Genomic DNA, 20833 nt, shown 5'->3' on the forward strand with positions numbered 1-20833 from the left:
ATGGCTGGCGGTCGTCGGGCACGATCGACGCACGCTCGTCGGTCGGCCGTGGAAACAGACAGCGTTAGGGCCGGCCTGCAGGGAGCGACCGCGGCGGCCGGGCGGGGGTGGGCGCTGCAGACGAGGTCGATGAGAGGGTTCAAAGCGCCGCGCGGCCGGCCGTGCAGCGCCGGGCCGTAAAGGGGACAGCGCGGCAGTAACTCAGCGCTGCAGCCGGCGCTGGGGGCTCGCCATGGGTGGCAGCGAGCTGCGCCAGCCCGAGCTGCGCTGCTGAGGGTCGGCTGCAACAGTTGGAGAATGTAGATCAGCTGCTAACGAGGCTGCAGAGCTAATGTAGTGGCGCTGGTGTGGAGCTGGGATGGAGCCCGGCAACTGGAATGCTCTCGGTCTGATAAGTGGTCTGAGCTGAATCAGGTCAGATTCCGCCGGGGTCGAACGGAGCCCGCTAAGGTCGAATTGGATTAGACAGAGTCGAAGGGAGTCTGATGGATTCGAACAAAGTGATCTGCACTTACAGGCCGCTTAGATCAGTTGATTCCCCTTAGTTTCATATTTAATAAGACGAGTGAAGTCCAGCAGAGTCAAAAGAAGTCCACTTGCTTATTTACTAAACTGCCTCTCCATCAGACCTGGGCACATGTTTATAAGCCCTAGCCCTACCTCGTCAACTCTAACCCATCCCAGGCCAATCCATCCCGTCCATGGAGCATGCACTGAGATCTGAAATAAGTAAATTGGACCCGTTTCTGGCCCCGACCCGGCCCGACCGACCCGCTGCACACTGGTCGGAAACGGCCTCACGAGAGGCCACGGGCGATTCCGGAGTTTCGGATTATTTTTTATATAGATCGATTTGAAATTGATCAAATTATTATACTTAGGCCAAAGAAACTAATCCGGGTGACCAAAAATAGCTGTAATCAGCCCCCGAAGATGGGGTATCCCAGAACTCGGAAACTGACGCGGAGCAAGAGGTTTCTTGAGCCGGATATTCAGAGTCTTATTGCTGATAGACACCAAATTGAAATCCCACATATTATGCATCAAAATGTTCGTTATGAAGTTGCCGACTGGTCAGTGCAAAATTTTTGGTATACTTTTTCCCTAACTAAGATGTACTATAGCTTTTTTATGAAGGCTCTCCTACAGTGATTCTGGAATATAACTGCAAAGTTTAGGTAAGGAAACAACAGGTAGTACCATCTAGTTCCACTCTGATTTTTTGTGAGATGAAGTAGGATTTAAATTTACACCAGGGCAACATAAAAGCTAACTGCGCATATTTGCGCAAAATTTGCAGGAGCCGCTCTTCCTACCCAACTACCGCCCGCCCCGCCCCAGTTTCGGCTCGGTCGCCGCGCCCGGCTTACGCTGACCTGTGTGGCCTGCACGCATCCATGCGTAGTTGACTGGTCATTAAAAACAGATGCGCTTGAGTTTATGAATTTTGTGAAAAGCGCGTTTTATGTATGCATTTATGTATGTATTGACATCAAAAGCCTTCCACATATTGCGTGGCGATTACGGCTTGCATTTAGAGAGCCTTGCTATTGACAACCATCACTCGGCTGAAGAAAGTGGAAATTGAAACCTTCGTGAATATAAGACGCTGCAAATATACATAGGACACCTGTCACTGACGTCGGGTTACCTTGGGCCGTCTTTTTACATTAGATCACAATTCCGGTATTTAACCCTGGCCGGACCGATTGGTTTTCTACATTGACCGGGGAGGGTTGGTACAACTCCCTCGCCGTTTCGCCTCTAATTGAGCTAGAGCCTCGCGGAAAAAAAACAAGCTTGTGTGCAGTTATAAGACGCAAAAATTAGGTACTACCCAATTTTAAGGTCTTAGGTCAGCCAGTGACCTCTTAGGTCAGGTAAGTGCCACAAGGCACGGGCTCGGTTTTAGGTTAATTACTTTGCCAAAAATGGTCGCACTGCCGCGATTTTGGCATAATTGTGTTTGTCTAGCTCAGGCGCGTTGAATGCTATACTTGGTGTTCGGGTGAAGTCAACTTAACCCTCGCCGGCACAGGCCATTTTGCGTCCTTCGACGGCACAAGGGGGGGGGGGGGTACGACCCCCCTCGCGTTTGGCCCCTGATCGAGCTAGAGCCTCGCGGAAAAAACGAGCGTGTTGCCCGTCACGAGAGGAAGCCGATGATACCCAATTTTAAGGTCCTAGGTCATCGGGTGACCTTCCAGGTCAGGTCAATGACCCGAAAACCGGGAAAATCGGGACCTGTTAGAAAGTCGTAAATTGTGGCTGCTATGTGGTTTCCGGGGTGCTGATCACGAATATCGTATGAGTTTTGATCAGAGATGATGTCTTTAAGCATTTAGACCAGGTCGGGTCAGGTCAGGTCAGGTCAACCGGTAGGGGTTGTGACGGGTATTCGTAATACGTGTCAACCGCCTCTGACAGCTTCGTAACATGTTACGAAGGCGCCAAAACTACTTCGTAAATGTTCAAATGGTTGCTAAATTGGAATTCAGCTGCAAAAACTAGCCTAGAAACATGTAAAACTCGAAAAAATGAACCGAGGTCACCCGAGGTCACCAAAGGTCAGTGACCTGACCTGACCTTCAGGTGACCTTGAAACCCATCCTAATGTATGGGAGCAACATCAAATCACATGTTTGAACGTTTGAAACCACGAATAGCTTGCAAACGCGCGGCTAATGCGAGCCGACATAAGCCGAATCGCGATTTCGGCCAAACATGGTCACGGAAAAGAGGTCACAGGTCAAAGGTCATTGGGGTCAGGATCATGAAATTTTCAGGGTAGGTGTAAAATTGATCAATGCAAGGGTACTGAAAGTTTCGTCGCGATCTGCCGCTTTTTACGCGAGTTATTCGCGAAAAACTTTAGGGGGGGGTTGCATCAACTCCCTGTGCCGGCGAGGGTTAAGGTGTTAACCTCGGGTCAAGGTCAGGTCGGAGCCCCTCAGGTCACGAAAATGGTTGAAGGAGGTCATATCGCATATCATTCGATTCGGCAGGTCTTCCTGAGTCCAATGGTGGCTTTCCCGACTCTCTAGCTCCATCTGATCAGGATTTATTGACAAAAAACTTACATGGCCTTAGTGACGTCATAAATGACGTCACGCAAAGTCAACAATGCTAAAGTCAAGCACTGGACCTTGCAAGGAGTGCATGAAACCATTCCCGGTGCCCGAATAGCAGCTCCCAATTTCCCTTGTTGACTTAAAGTGGTGCTAGATCCTGTATTATACTCAATTATGACGTCATAACTTAACAGATTCACGTCATATATTTAGTGCTTGACATCCAAATGATAGCTTACATATGACAGAGAAGGTATGCAAAGTTTTATGAAATTTGCTCCACTAGTTGTGGAATAACAAGCAAAAAACTTTTGCGGAAAGGCCGCTGGCCTCTCGCTGGAGCGTTTCCGACCAGTGTGCGCTGCCTATCAGAGCACCTCCCTGCGACCGTCGACCGGTAGGCAGCTGGCCAGATCACGAACAGACGATACGAATCGCCACGGAATGCGGTACCGCGACGAGAGAGCCGATAGAGAGCTGACCCGTGAGAGGGAGATAAAGGAGAGAGGGAGGGAGGGAAGAGAGAGGTCGGCTGTCCGACCAGGGGTCGCAATTTTAGGTCAAAGACGCTGGTCAGCAATCGCGGACAACCAAAGGTCACAAACGATGGTTAAGGATTTAAAGCACAGTCGCCATGATGTCGTCAAAGGTCATCAACTATTGCCAAAGGTCGTTAGGGCTAGCTCAAGGTCACTCGCCGCCGGTCACAGGTCATATATGTACAATAGGGTGAAGGTCATTTACCGCAGGTCACATATCACTTATCATCGGTCACAGACGTAACACTAGAGAAAACGCAGATGATGTGGCTGACGATTAATCCACGCACATAGACGATAATTGAACAATGCAACGGTTGGAAGATGCTATAGCGTATCGGTATCATGAGAACAATCTTTAGGGCCAACAATTATATAAGCAGAAAAAAGGCATGAATTAAGTCATCATTTTCTGTAACGCTGTTTCAGATGAGACGATAAATTCGGTTATATTTTTCCAGGATAAGATCAATATGCAACATAAATCAGATAAACACGGTAAATACTACCCAAAACTACATATGGAATAGGGGAGGTTAATTACATTTTTAGGGTTATAAATTCATTCCGCTTCATGTTTAAAGCTTCCTTTGCACAACCGCTTGCAGAACAATAAATTTTATTTTCAGCTACATTTGGTTTCCTTGTCTTTGTTTTGACGGCGACACGCACTTGGCCAAATGTTCTCCACCGTAATTCCGTTTTTAGAGACTCGTTTATGATTCAGTGGTGTTTGAAATTGAAATGGTCCATCCGCGGCGCTAGCTTCTTCTTTTGTGCACGCTTTGGCGCCCTGCGCGAAATGTTTTCCATCGCGGAGATGGCCCTATTCCACCGCGGACTACCGGTTATTCCGCTCGGGCTGTCGACCAATTTCTCCGCGGGAGCATCCATCGGCCTGGCTGGTATTTTGTTGAATTCATTCCACACTGAAAAGTTTCTTGGACGATCACACACCGCTATAATCTAGCTGGAGTGATGCTTGAACGTGAAGCTACTTTTACTTATAGGAATCTTGTATGATATTTCATAAGTACAACAAATAAAAATACATATCTACGAGAAGGGTGACGTGCTGTTTTATTGCGTGATTAATATGCCTATTGCCTACATACTTATTACATGGTGATATTTGAGTATTCTGTATTTTTGATAAATTCCTTCCACATCATTTAACCACAAATAATTACTTATTGCCTCGAAACTTAAAATCATTCCGTTTCAGCAGTGCCAAAACTAATCCTTACGGCCCACTGTGGCCCACATGTAGCAAAGCTTGTGAATTGTTTGTCGAATATTTTAACCCTCGCCCGCACATGGGGGGGGGGGGGTTGCCACCCCCCCCCAGGCAGTCTTTCTGCTCTGCACTCAACATTTTTAGAGCTAGAAGGCTGATTTTTCGTATAGCTGCTCGTCTATCATTTCTTGATGTCCACTGACAATTTCAAGTTTCTGTTATATTTGGTTTCGGAGATATGACCTTGTTTTTCAGGTCATGTCATGACCCAAATGGCCAATTCTCAACATCTTGCGTTTGCCATGGGCCTTGTGAGCTTTTGACACCCTGATTTCGGCCTTTTCTGCCAGTCTTACCTCCCACCTATCATGGAACATGTTGTTCGACGATGTACAGGGGTCAAGGTCAGGGTCAAGGTCAACCTAGGTCATCTAAGATAATTGCGTTTTAGGCAAGCTGAATTTACTTTTTGTGAAGTTTTTTGACTGCATTTTTGGTAAAAGCTTCTCAGATCATGATTTCATGTGATATGGACCCAAAAACAATCGGTGCACACATCAGTATACACACAGACACACACAGACATACAAACACATATAATTGACCTTGACCTAACTTGACCTGAAATGACCTCAGCAGCAAAATTCTGGTCGGATAGTGTGACAAAGAGGTTCTAGCTGGCTTGGCACCAGAAAACAGCATCGTCATCGGTATTTGATAAGCAGCGCACTTGATATCCAATGGTGACCCAAAACAGCAACATTTTTTAGTTTGACCTGCCCTGGAAGGTCAATGACTGGCCTGAGAAGGTAAAACTGGGTATCATTGGATTCGTCTCTTCCCAAAGAATCTTTTTGGTCTTTACTGCTAAGCTCTATCTCCAACAGGAACGAAATGGCGCGGGGGGGGGGTGGCAACCCCCCCCCCCCCATGTGCGTTCTAGGATGGGAAAATGGCATGTGCGGGCGAGGGTTAAACTCTCTCGCTGTTTTCGTATTCACGTAAATGACACAATTATTTTCTGACACGTATGACATGCGCGGGAAGGGCCGGAGGAAGATTCCTATTACCCTACTAAATCACAAAGATAAAGAACACTGGCATCATAACAGAGCATCGTCAACAGTTGAGTGTGAAACCTTATTTACCCAAGTGTCGGAGCCATCAAAGCCGCGGTAAAAGATCAGAGCGGCGACCTCTCCTCCCGGCACCTCACAAATCACGGACATATATCGTCGCCCCCCCCCCCCCCCCTCCCGCGTCTCTGGTTTGTCCAATGATTTGCGCTGTCACCAGCTAACTTAGCACGGCTCTTCATCACAACGCAAGGCTGAGTTATCTGGACCTCGGCCCGCTCCCACCGCCTCCAAACCCCACCCACCCCGCCCGCCGGCCCGCCCAAAACACCTCCCTTTAATCGTCTTTCCATCTCGGAGCTGCGGGCCGTCAGAGACGCGGCGAACGCGCCGCAGGTCTCGCCACATCGTCTCCATCTCGGGGCGCCGCCGACGGTCATCACCACTAAATTCCAGACCTCGAGACAGCATGTCGGCACCCACCAGATGCTACCGTCGCGACCCTCCGACTCCGCCCGCGGCGACCGCCGGAGGCATTATATCAGCGGTGTTCGCGAGCAGTTTGGACGTCGACGGCGACGCTGGCAGGGCGCGGCGCGCGCCGCCGTCGCCGCGGGAGAAAAGACGGACGACGGACGACTCTGGAGACGCGTTTGTCATCCGGTCCGCATCGCGCCGGTGTCGCGAGAAACGACAATAACGACGACTGCCGACGAGAGGCCAGCGGAGGTGGCGACAAAGCCGACTGTACCCCTGCATTCTACGGCTGCAGACATAGGCGGCGGAACGGGGAGGGCACCGGGGCACCTTGCCCCCCCCCCTTTGATTTTGGCATCTTAACATTAGCCCTATGGGAGTTGCATGGAAAGAATGGGACCAAAAGTCGGCAGTGCCCCCCCCCCCTCTTAATTGAAGGTGTTCAGCCGCTACTGGCTACAGAAAGAGAAACAGTCTCTGTGAGCAGGATTTGGTCGCGACGCGGTAGTTGTAATAGTGAGTGTCGCAAGGACGTCTTCACTTGGACGCCCCACTGACTCATGTTGGTTTGTTGTCTCACGAGCTGGGAGATGTCGGCGATCTTATGGGGCCTCTCCCCCGGCTGTATCGCGGTGTGGGAACACAGACGCTCTGTAGACAGCTGAGACAGCGGTGATGAATAAGACGTACGAGTGTGGTCTTTTGATTTAAACAGTTGACTTGTTACACATAAGTGATTCACTTTGGACAAGGTTGTCAAAAGAATAACATACAAGAGAAAATACATAACACTAGGTATGACTTATTTAGAAACACAATATACCGCATGTGTTTCTTCCAAACAGCTCCTCGAGGCTATGCAGAAAACCAGTGACGGCGAATGCGTCATCTAACCCAGCGAGATTTTCCCAACCGCCAGAGTCACCAGACGACCTCCTGACAGGAGAATCCTTCGAACAAACGGCACCGCTCCAGCAGAGGATTACTCACCACCGGAGCCATTACCACCGGCCGTGATCTCTGCACTGATAGCCTGTTACACGCCGCGTGCTTCCGTCGAGTGTCTGAAGTTCGACGAACGTCTAGCTTCCGAGGAGCAAGCGAGACTCTTTGCACATGACGCCGTTAACTCTGCACCGAGCCGTCGTAGCTCGTCACAGAACCGTCGTAACTGGGCGCGGAACCGTCGTAACTCGGCGGTCAACGAGGCGTGCCTCGCGCCGGCCAGCCGTCCCCGTGAGACAGCCTGTCGCTCGTCACAGGACCAGCACTTTGCGGTCAGACGCCGGCCCGAGAGCCGTCTCAACATCCGGTGGAAGGTGCTTGCAAGGAACCGAGGCAGACGCGGGCTGCTGGAACTCAGACCTTCATGGTGTTATGAGTTGTATTTCTTCAGTCATTTCAGGCGAGTGCCGTCATTCGAAATTAAAAAGTGATTACAGCTGTGCTTGGCATTTTTGTTTGTCTTACGCTTCAGTTATGTTTACTTTCGCGTAATTCATGATACAGCAACGAATGCTTGCACTTTTCTCCTATTCCTTCATCTATGTTTTATTATAGATGGCTAAAAACTCTTCTTTTGTATAATTTTACGGCTGAAATGCTCTTCTACTTCCCATCCTATGTTTCCACCCCGTCTCTTGACACGACTGGAACCGTCAGACGGAAGTCCCCTTCCTGCACGTCACGCTGCCTTCTTTGCCGCCGTCTGCCAGTCGTTCTCCAGGAGATATACGTGCAGACCTGATGGCCAGGTGTGCCTCCTAGCCAGACCGAACTGACGCGACACATCGGCACAGTCTGCAGACGGGTGACGGTAGACGACGGATGACAGACGACAGACGACAGACGAGAGACGCTGCAGTCGAGTCGGGAACGGAAGCGGGTCAGCAGCGTTTTCAACAACATCTGTGCCGAGTGCAGTGACCGGACTCGGAGATTGATTAGCCGTGGCTGCAGACCAGGAATAAAACACATCATTCAGGACCAAGGACACGGCCGCAGACCTGTGGAGTGGACGGAACTGCACGCCAGGAATACACCGGCTTGCTGGCGCGAGAGCCAAACGCTTTGATAAAGCAGCTTCCGTAGCCTAAATAATCGCGAGCAGTGTGAATGACCTGATGAAAGGGATACGAGTGCAGTTAGCAGCTCTACAACTGACATGTTTTAGCTATATCATCGTGCCGTTATTTGGCATAAAACATTTGTCGTTGCAACAAAAAGAACAGGAATAGATGCACGAGGTGATGACGCATGTTTGTTGCTGTTTAAAAATAAGTCACCTCGTTATGCATAACAGGAAATGTTTCGCTAAAACAATGCTGCATGTACAACAACAAAAACCTTATCTCTATATATTTTGCTGTCACAGAACGGTTCACTATGTCAGACAATCCCAGTGCGACACCGCATAGAGTTGCATTGCGGTTCAGACCTTCCCTCCTCGCTCGGGGACAATCGCCCACAGTGGCCGGAACGCTGCCGGGACCTCGAGTCGCCAACACCGCCACACAGACACCCCGGGGCGTCGTGGCGCTCCTAATTTCCGCGCGAGTGCAGTAAATCGCCGCGATAGCCCAGCCGGCATCGCACCGGCCCCAGGGAGCCGAATTATGAACTCATTAACAAACATAACAGCGCCATCGAACGGTGTGGCGGCATCCCGCGCGCCGCCTCAGACGCCCTTTTTGTAATCGTCGCGCCGCCCGCGACGGCGCTCTGGCCGCGCGCCGCTCGCGCCCTCGGCTTAGCCGCGATTTATCTACGTGCGCCGGCGGCATTGTCATTTTTGGCGCGCGCGAGCGGACAGACGCCGGAGCGCGACTGTCGGAGCGAGCGCGTCGCCCGTCGTTTCGGTTCTGAGCATCGACGGCGACGGCGCGCGACCCTAATCCCTCGCGACCACCTCTGAAGCGCGTCCCCTCTCAGGATGAGGAGAGAAAAAACACAGGTCTTCATCGGCACAAAGAGCCAGACCGTCGCGTCGGTAACGTCGAGACCGTCGAGGCCGACGGGGCCGACGGTGGCAGCGAGTCGGCGGTGGGGTGGAAAACAAGGCCGTTTGCGGCCGTCGGCTGTCTCCGTCGGTGGTGACTGTGAGTGGCAAACAAGTGTCCTCCGAGTCACTCAGAGGAGGCCCCCGGGAGGGAGGCGCGTCACGGGAGACGGCGGCTAACGGCGAGTGCCTACAGGCCGTTAGTATCAGCCACGCGACCCGTGCGACCGTCTACACAGGGGTGCTGGGTGGTTGAGAGACTGCCGATTGGTGAGATATGAACTCAGATTAAAAACATTTTTGGGCCTGGATTTTCCTGAGGTTGTTTTGGTGGAATTAACGTTGAGGCGTTGATCTTTAAAACATGCAGCTGTTGCCTGTGAGGTGTTTTGGTTGGCGCAACACAACATGTCACTGAGATGATAGGGAAGCTCTGAATAAATGTTCTCACTGAAGCTCGCATCATCCATCATTGCCGCGTCGTCTCTCTTCAACCCAACTTCAGCACCGCTCGCATCATCACCGACCTTCAGAATCAGCTCGCGAGCACGCCGGCATACTCGTGACCAAGCTCGTGACCAGTCAGCCCGGCCTGGATCTGCTGTTTATACGAGGCCAGACTGCCACGCAGAGTTTGACACGGGATCCGCAGCGCGCCGGGTGCCGCAGACCGAGTCGGACATGTGATACCGACCTCGGTGCATGTCACATGAGTGCACAGACGTGACTCAGACACATCCGGTCCAGGAATGAATGGGCCTGCAGAGGCAGACGCCTTTTGGGGTGGGCGCAGAGGCGGTCTCACAGCGCTGGAATGTCGTCTTATTCATGAATGCAGTCGGGTTTGTTGACATTCCTGCTACGTCCTGTCGAGAAGCGTCACTTCAAATCTGTGTTCCATATGCGTCAATGAGAGGCACTGTAGGAATTTCGCCATTCATCGAAAGTTCTCATAGCCATAGGAATGTGCAGAGACCTGTTTGTTTAATGAACCAGTATAGCGCCTTTTGGGGCGACTAACGGAGCGAGCGAGAGGGTGAGCCTTGCACGTGCGAAATTTCGAGGGGGTACCTCCAGCTGACTTGTGCACGGCACCCTACTAACCGGTCTCTAGCGATGTGCCAAATTTGAGCACAATCGGCCCAGCCTTTCTCGAGATCTGGAAGCGGCACCCTGCACGTGCGCACGTGCAAAATGGGTCCCAACTGACTTTTGCACGGCACCCTACTAACAGGTCCCTAACCATGTACCAAATTTGAGCGCCATCGGTCCAGCCGTTCTCGAGATCTGGAAACGACCCCTGCACGTGCGCACGTGCAGCAGCACCCCAACTCTGGCACATGGATATGCAGTGCCTAGTGGGTGCCTACCTACATGCCAACTTTCAGCGCAATCGGCCAAGTAGTTACCGAGATATTGCAACAATTACAAAAGTGACACCTCTTCGTTTTGCACGTGGCACGTGCATAAGGGGTCACCCACATGCATCGGCAATAGTCCAATACTTGGTAGAAGGAATGAAGCTACCCTACAAAAATTACCGCGTGTAAATCGGTCAAGTGGTTGCTGAGATATAAGCCTCGCAAAAGCGTGACCACGGCCGGCCGGCCGGCCGGCCGGCCGCTCATACTCAGAAATTTCCGTTATTCTACGTAAGACTCCGCTCGCTTCGCTCGCTCCGTAACCAGTATAACGCCTTTTGGGGCGACTAACGGAGCGAGCGAGAGGGTGGGCCTTGCACGTGCAAAATTGCGAGGGGGTACCTCCAACTGACTTGCGCACGGCACCCTACTAACTGGTCTCTAGCGATGTGCCAAATTTGGGCACAATCGGCCCAGCCGTTCTCGAGATCTGGAAGCGGCACCCTGCACGTGCGCACGTGCAAAATGGGTCCCAACTGACTTGTGCACGGCACCCTACTAACCGGTCCCTAACCGTGTACCAAATTTGAGCGCAATCGGTCCAGCCGTTCCCGAGATCTGGAAACGACCCCTGCACGTGCGCACGTGCAGCAGCACCCCAACTCTGGCACATGTATATGCAGTGCCTAGTGGGTGCCTACCTACATGCCAACTTTCAGCGCAATCGGCCAAGTAGTTACCGAGATATTGCAACAATTACAAAACTGACACCTCTTCGTTTTGCACGTGGCACGTGCATAAGGGGTCACCCACATGCATCGGGAATAGTCCAATACTTGGTAGAAGGAATGAAGCTACCCTACAAAAATTACCGCGTGTAAATCGGTCAAGTGGTTGCTGAGATATAAGCCTCGCAAAAGCGTGACCACGGCCGGCCGGCCGGCCGGCCGGCCGCTCATACTCAGAAATTTCCGTTAATCTAAGGAAAGACTACGCTCGCTTCGCTCGCTCCGTAATTACATATGTTGCTTAAAAGCCATGCCATGTGCAGCTTATTTTACAGGTTTTTTCACATTTTCAAGATCACTTCATTCAAAGGTGGTACATGTTCACTTCAACTGGATTAAAAAGATGGCCATTACATGACCTTACGTCTTACCACGTTACATAAAACAGTCAGCAAATGTTTGATATCCCGGAATCATAACACCCCAGTAATTAGAGCCAGGAATTGTTTACTTCTCAACTGCAGCAGTGTCCGTCCATGCCATGTAACACGTCTGGTGTCCGCGCAACTCTGGTGACCTCGTCAAATGACTCCAAAGAGGGGCGACATTTCACCATACCAGACCACCGGAAATCGGCGTCAAAATGAACATCTGCAGTCTGCCGAACGCCTGACGTGCCCCAGGCGAGCCGTTGAACCATCCGCGCCACCCCTGTGTGTTCGATCATTAGGACACATTAGCGAAACACGACCAAGTGAGAAAAGTTCGGAGCTCTGCCTAATCTCAGCAGAGTGTCGGGCAAACTCTGTTCCGGGTGTGTGAGCCGGTGTTGCTTGTGCGCTCAGAGGAAAGTCTGTCTATCCGTCTGTCTGTCTGTCTGTCTGTCTGTCTGTCTGTCTGTCTGTCTGTCTGTCTATCTGTCTGTCTGTCTGTCTGTCTGTCTGTCTGTCTGTCTGTCTGTCTGTCTGTCTGTCTGTCTGCCTGGTCTATACGCCTAAGTGCCTATGTCTCTGTGGAGCTGTCTGTCTGTGTGTCTGTCTGTGACATGTGTGTCTCTGCATGTATGTCTGTCTGTGTGTCTGTCTATCGCCGACGTAAGGCGAGCTTTATAGTACTCACGTCGGCGGCAGCTGTCTGCCCCGCCGACGACTGGGGCGGGGGCGGGGGCGGCGGAACACCTGGCCGCCGCCCACCCTCGTCTATCTACGTCACAGTGACGCGGCGACGACGGCCGCCCAGACGCGACGTCACTGATGGAGACAAACGTCATCGAGCCAGACTCAACTTCACCGAGCCAGACGCGACGTCACTGAGCCGGACGCGACGTTACTGAACCCTGATATACGTCACTGCGTCAGACGGTGATGTCACTAAGGCGGTGATGTTATTTAAATGGACGGTAACCATTACAGAAACAAACGTCACCGAATCAAACAGGAACATCAGTGGACCAGACAGTGGTATGACTCTGGACTTTCACATCACTCCAGACATCACTCCAGACAGTTGCGTCATTGGCTCAGACAGTGACGTAGCCGGAATACTGTGCGCTTCGATATGTAACTTGTCGATGAGTAAAGAGACGCGTTGTCGAGAGAGATTCGTTTCGAAACGGGGAAATCGACATCAAGAGACCTTGAAATACTGTGAAGCAAACAAAAATAATCCAATAAGATAAAAATAAAACTCACAAATTAAGAATGAATAGGGTGATTGATTCGAAGGGCACAGATCATGATTATCTAAGCATAAGTACGCGATAAAAACGTCCTCATACAAGAATTTCTACGGATGCTCGATAGTTCTGGTAGTCATGAGAAACAGATGTCACCGGATGAAAGCTGTCGCCCCGTCGCCCCGCCGATGGACGGCTGTCCTTGTCGGCGCCGACGGATGGCCATGAGCGCGCGTCGCGCGGGGGCGACCGACGCACCTGCGGAGCTCGTCGCGATCGACACGACGAGGCCGAACGTCTGGCGCTGTTTCGCGACGGAGGACGGTGCTGAACGACGGACAGGGGTGGCACGGGCGACAGCGCGTCGCGGAGGGGGCAGGGGGACTGAGTAGAGTAGTGCTGAGGACTACTTTGAAAAGTTAAAGATGTGGGTATTGAATATTTAAAAGCGACTATTTAAAGCATAGAGAACACATTGCTACCACCAATATAAAACACTGGGAATGAGCTCTTCGGATATGAGCGGGCAAATAGTAAGCAAAGTTACAAAGGCTAGGTAGGTACTTAGATGTTTCAAAGACCTATTCCAGTCGCAGATATTTGAATGCTGTATAATCACAAATAAAACAGAAAAATAATGCGTATATAATCAGTTTATGGACAGAAGAGCACCACTCACCGAAGTCCTTCCGCTCTCGAAACTCGGCTCGCGACAGACCTAGTTCCTGTGTCTGCCGTCAGGTGGCAGCAGCGGACGGGGCCGCCGGCCGGGTGACGAACGGGCGCTGTCTGCCGTTAGAAGTTCGGTTTCCGTTCAGCGGGGATGGACAGACGCTAGGAAATGCCGGGCGAGTCGACCGCGATGTGTTCCTGGAGCGGGGACCGCTCATGGCGCGGCAGATTGTGATACCTTAGCTACGTAACGTTCTGATCAGATCAGAAGTGCAGCCCTGCATAACAAGTGGCTGGCTGGTATGCAACGGGAAATAAAATTTAAGAGCTGAGCTTTGGTTCGCAGAGCATGCCAGCTCACAACATTGCAAACCACACCCACACGGTGGAGGTTACTTCTCTGAGAATGCAATCTTGTCGCCATGGTCTGCTGCCTCACGTTCAGCGTAATGTCGTTACGCGTAATGTCGTTGAGCCTGATACCATGGATGAAAGAACCTGGATAGGAAACTCCTATTCCTTCAACATTACGGGTAGCGTTCCGGGCGATCGACCTGCCACCTAGCGTTCGGTAAGTATCGGGACTGGAAACTCCCGCCGTTAAGCATTACGGTCTATGGGGGACGCGGGGCGGCATGTTTTGAAACGGGTATTAGACCGCAATGCGGATTTATTTTTAGGTTTAGAAGCTATTTACGACAGACAAAATTGATCAGGCTATCGAATGAGACCAAAACTATTATTGTCCGTTCCCCACAAAAGTCGTACACGAGGGCCGAATACAGGCGACCTTGAAAAAGAGTGCCATTTCTAGTGTTTTTCTCTTACGCGGCGCCGGTGAACGCTTACGCGGCGCCAGTGAATGCGCGGCAGACGCGGCTCCCGCTGCCGCCGCGCGTGCCCTCGGGCACTTACCGAAGGGAACGCAATCAGCTGTTAGTTTCCAATCCAGGTTCTCCTTCATCCATGTTGATACTACAAGGTTTTTTGGGTAGGGGATTTTCCTCAAACGGTGGACAGCTTATTTCAGCTAATGGTAGATATAGCTTTCCGAATCATTGAAATGCCAAGATATAACTGGGAACGTAACACGCATGCCTCTGATCACAATTAACAATGCGATAAGACGCTCCTCTTTTCTTTAAGAAACGCCTTATAACTCTGCCTCTATCTCTTCCCCGTCTCCAACGCTGTCTCTTTGCGTTTCCGGGCGTCTGTGGACTTTGTATGTGCCCTTGTGTGTGTAGCTTCTTTCCTTCTTTCTTTCCCTCTCTACATCTCCCTCTCCCTCCCTTTCTCCCCTCACTTCCTGTCAGTTCTCTCGCTATCCTCCTCTCACCGTTTCTCTAATCCTTTCTTTTCCCATCGTTCATCCCTTCCTCCATGCTGTCCGCCCATCAGCGACCACCGTCAGTCTTCACAAAGGCAGATCGCGTGTGTGCACACCCCTTCCTTCTTCACCGCCCCTCGTCTTCCCGACAACTAGTCTACTAAAAAGACCGTCTTCAAACTCGAGCCGATCGGTAAAAACAGAGCGGAGGAGGTATCGGAAGTTTTAAATGGCGAAATGTCACTGTGTTTGGATGTGGGTCGTTCACCCCCCCCCCCCCAATGTATGTAGGTCAGGGTTTTTGAGGAGGGTGGGGGAAGGGAGTATTCAGTGGCCAGCTGGCAAGCGCTGAGAAAGAGCGAGTCACACCTCTTGTCGATAATTGGCCTCGCAATGTGTCATGTTATTCAAGGGCACATCCAACCACTTCAGTAGCATATAGCAGTAATTTTGACAGTGTCTTCAGCTTGGCCCAGAGTTAACTGTGCAGTGTGCACTGTATGAACTATGAAGCCACTCTTAAGCGGGAGTCGCCGGGAGCGATGATGTAGAGTGTAGACCCTCGCTATACCGAGTGCAAGGAGCTGAAGAAGTGTTTCGCATCCTTATTTTATTTCCAAGTCCTATGCTGCTCAATTCAGCAGTCGGACGGGAGAGACACTCCCCTTTGCGTAGACATGCAACAGTCAGTTATCAACTCATGTCAATGTGAATGCATCCTGCATCCACCGAAATTTGTGAACCCTCACCGAGGTTCAGCCGTCGGTTCATGAATCCTCCTTCCGATTGGAGCCGCCGAATCAGCAACTAAATGAGCCCATTACCTCACGAGTTTGGACCCGAAGTCAGACCACCACAGCGCTGAAGCTGTGGGGTGCGCAACGGCCTCCTAACGCCCATAGCTCTCCTTCAAAGCTCATGTGGTACGCCTTCCGGGGGCTGGCGAGGCGCATTGCTTTAACTGAAGTGCTGCGGTAGTGCAGTAATGGATGGTAAATGCTGCTGGTGTATTTCGGTGTTCCCTTGCCAAGAAGCCGGCTGAATCACTGACCAAGTTTGGTGTGTCGAGCGACCGTCGAGCATGTCGCTAACAGTTGCATGACCGAACTGCTGCGTGCCAGAATCTGGATAGAACACGACAATCGAAACCACAGGACACGAATGAATCACCCGGCCCAGCAAATAGCTTTCCCATGTCGCCTGGCCGCACGAATGAATGAACGGTACAAAACTGGTGTCGGCGGCTGGTCCCTGACTTTGTTGGAAGGTGTTGCTGATTTTTTACACGTCGTTAACACCAGATTTGGTATCTATCAGCGTGCTGACAACGTGACTGCACGAAACGAGCATCGCCGATGATTGGAAAGTTGTTGTAGTGAACACTATCTGTGCCATCTCTTCCCAAATTATTACAAGAAAACAGCCTGCATTAATGACTTCCTGGACGTTTACACAAATGCCTGTAGACATAAAATTGACATGTTTTATTATAATGAGGATGCGAAAACAAATGTCAACTGTATTTGATAAATGATGGAAGTTAGTCTGGTAAACACCCGACTGGTGTTGCTGTAACGGGCACGACATATATTTTATTTACTGTTTTGTTGGACAATAAGTTCATATCTAGGTGATTTTCAAAAATAAAGGCAGCATAACTGTAACATTGCAACAAGTTATACTTGAGGTGCTTTGTTCGAGTGGAAGCGGAGTGCTAGGAGAAGGAAATAAGAAGAAGTGTTCTCAATGAAAAAAACGTAGATGAAATCTCATTCTGCGGTCTGTCCAAAACATTCCAAATGCAGTATTGGGAAAGGGAAGGGTGTCTAAGGCTAATTTTACATCGCAGACAGCGTCTCAGATAGTTCTTCGGGGGAAAGTCCGTCGGTCACTGCAGGAATCTAGCCACCCAGGGCCATTCCTAAGCTCTATTTGAGTCATTAAATGGGCAACGTATATGTAGGAGTATTCCGACCGAAATGGCAGTTACCCCTACGAGAATCAATGAATGATTCTACTGGAAGTGGAGTGTGGGAGTGAGTGGAGCAGACCATAACTCGGTGATACATTACCGAGATGATATCTGTCTGTAATTGACGCCGCTCTACAAGCCGAATTTGCAGGGACGGATAACATCGCCCAAACCGTATATGATTGATCACATTGTAGGATCATGCTCTCAAATCGTCAAAGGAATAGCTCTCAAATCGTGTCTAAGGTGATTGTCGTGGTAATTTAATGAGATTATGCTGTGCATTGTCAGAGAATCTGGAGTAGGTTTTCACGAAGTCGAAATCATGAGTCATCGGCGTTACTATATGGAGCATGGGAAACATAAAAAGTGCGGTGATGACATCACAAATCCTTTAAACACGTTCATCCACCGCTTCCGAGAGAGTTTGAGCCAGTAATTCGTATTTCTGCCCATAAACGGAAGCACTTCTTGCCACTCTCCCCATATTTCAGCGAGTTACTAAAATTACCCCGTCTGGCGGCTAATACACCCTTTCGGCGAAACTGGCGCATCACCAGCGGCGCCGGCGATTCTGGCGCGCGTGTCCTCGACCCCGTGCGGCGTCCGCGGCGCGGTGCGTCACTACTCGCCACCGCCGCGCCGCCGCCGTCTTCCCACGGCCAGCGGTAATAACAATAACACTAAAATCTGGAGTGCCACGCAGGAAGCGGCGGCGACGCCGAGAGTGCGGGCCGGATAAATTTGACTGATGGCGCAGGGCCGGCGATCACGGCGCAGGCAGGATGTCAGCTGCGCCGTAATTGCCGCGTGGCGACGAGCGCGCCGCGCTGGCCGTGTGACCGGCCCGAGAACAGTGACCAGACGCGTGGGTCTGGACCGTGAGTGGTTGTTGTCACTGACTGTCGTGATGGCGGAATCGAGCGGGATGCACGGATTTACGAGATAATTAGGTGAATAGATAGGCAAAGATAAGGCGATTGTATGGGATTCGAAGCAGTTTGAATCCGGCTAGAAGGTTGTGGAAGTGGTAACAGTTAAACGGATTTCTTGGAACTGTGGAAGTGACATTCGATTTCTGTAAACGATTTATTAACGGCCTAGAGAACTAAAGAAATCAAAAGCATCCAATGTAGCTGAAAGTAAGTAATTGTTTTAAAGCTTGGATTACAATCAACTATTTAATTGTGATGCATCGTACCAACTGAGCATGTTGATTGCCATAATGATGAAGAAACCACCAAAACGTTTCAAAATATTTAAACCAGAGAACCAGTTTCATTAGGAAACAAAACAATAGAAAAAAAAAACACACTTGCAGCAGCATATATTCTGGTCATTGGCCACGCAGTGCGGCTATTTTTACATACACACACAGACAAAGCTAATTGGGTTACAAAGAAACATGTGCCCATGGTGTGGCTGTTGCCTGGTCATTCAGGCGGCCAGAAACACAACGTCCAACGTCGACAGGTTTTTGCCGAAATAATGCTATTATTCAGTTCTTTCGATACCGCTAATGGATCATGGGTAGCCGCACAAAGGACAAAATGATTCTCTTTTGATTCCGTTGTTTCTGTCCATCTGAACGCGATGGTGCGAGAACGGACAGTGGCTTTTTATCAGCTTTTTTGTCACCCGAGTTGCACGAACAATCTCGGCACACATCAGCTGCGTCGTGCGAGAATTAGACCGACCGACGGGAACACCGCACTGCGCGTGCAAAACCTGCGCGCAAAAAAAGCTCTTGTCGGGTAAAAACTGAGCGTAAAAAGTCCCCGCCCATTTCCTATACGCGTCCAGGCACTGATTAGAAGAAACCAGTCAGACGGCGAAAAAACGACAGTAAGAAACGGCCAGGTTCAACGTCCGACCCGTGCGAGGCCGTTCAATACGCCCCAATGTATCTCCCCTGCACACAGCCTGCGGTCGTGTGCCGCCGGGCAGGCAGTCTCCCCACCGCTGCTGTGCTCGCCATGGCCGCTACTGACGGTATAGGGCTCCCAGTGACAACGGGCGGCGCCAATGTCCAACACAGATGACGGCTTCGCTTTACGAGCTGTACGTGAGTATTGTCCGCGGCTGGTGGGGCGTGGGTGCCGTAACGGGTAATGGGTGTATTATGTCACGGAACGACCGATAAAAACCCAACAGGTCACCGTTTTTCGGCGCGCTCGTGGCTTATGGGTCTGACAGTGCGGTTACGGACATGACGCGCTCTTTAGCCACGGGGGAATGAGACCGTTGGCCGATATTGACAGACGCTATTGTCCGTCGCTGCTGTTGGAAGGCTGGCTCTTATTGTGGGAAATTATTCACTGGTAAAATAGAGAACGCGGTGTTTACATTAAAAATGCAGAAAAACACTCACGTAATTGGGTATATCCCCGTTGCAGATTTGAACAAACGTGCGTATGAGACAGGCATTGGAGCAGCGATGCCTCAGCAGCGATGCCTCTGTGTATCCTGTTTTAGGCATGCGCTATCGATAAGTGGCAATGCACATAGAACGTGTAAAAAAAATGCCTGCCCTCTCTAGTGCCTTTAGTTAATTAATGCATCGCTAATATTCCTTACAAATCAAAGTGCAAAAAAAAAGGCACTTGAGCCCTAACTAGACCACCAAACATTTCGCTCGAATGACAATCGATAACCATTCACATATCATAATCATAATGCCCCCAGGTTTGTATTCCACGCAGTGAAGCACCATGGGGGACTTCACCATCGCTATGATAGAGCCATTTGTATCACAATAACCCTTGGAGCACCGGGAGCCGTCCACTTTACCGCTGTGATCGGAGTCTCCCCATTGACGGGCCATCGGTAGTACACCGCCGCCGTCGCTGGGCGCGACATGAGCCCCGGGCCCTCAGCCGACGTCCCATTGTCTAGACGGGCTTCCGGCGGCCGGCGGCGGCGCGGGAACCTCACTGAGATTGGAGCGGACAGCCAGCCGGCGGCGGTCGGGGCAGCCGCTGCCACCGGCCGCTCTGCCGCAGAGCCCAGGGGGAATAATGACAGCCGACGGGGCGGGAAGAATGGACCGGGCGCCACCAGAAGGGGTCAAGACCCCACCTGGAGCAGAATAATCCAGACACTATTGTTAGGGGCCCGCTGAAAAGCGTCCGCCGCTGGCACCGAGACGCCGTCGCCACTGGCAGCCGAGCGCCCGCTCAAAGAACACCACTGACATAAATAATGGGATAAAGCCGGCTCGCACGCGCAACGGGCGCCGCCGTTTGTACGGTGCTCTGTTATGAAAATTTGGAACGACCCGGAAAACCGTCAGCGCGTACAGGCTCGAACTAACTGGGCCGGTACAGCCCCGAAAAGGAAAGGAGCTGCTGCTTTGTTGTGGGTCTCTCAAGACGCACTGGAAAGTATAATAGCCAGAATTGAATGTTACGTCCTGGTAATACATATTTTTATCATTTTGTAAGCAAAATCAATAAGCCAGAACAGTAATTTTAGTTTTGTCAATGTCAAGGCACTGTTGTCATTTGAACAACGCCAAGGTCGAGTTTGTTTTTGTTTTCTAAGCGATAAGCCACTGCATACTAGGGTGCATAGGCCTATGCATAAACATAACTATATAGTTGACTCAACATAGATGTTTCGCTAGCTGCATGCAGAATGTTGTATAACTAAAGTGGCTCTATGTCCCATTTCTGACAGTCCACACAGAAGTAACGGC

This window comes from Amphibalanus amphitrite, unplaced genomic scaffold (genome assembly GCF_019059575.1).
Source record: "Amphibalanus amphitrite isolate SeventyFive unplaced genomic scaffold, NRLGWU_Aamphi_draft 000881F_arrow, whole genome shotgun sequence".
Lineage (NCBI taxonomy): Eukaryota > Metazoa > Arthropoda > Thecostraca > Balanomorpha > Balanidae > Amphibalanus > Amphibalanus amphitrite.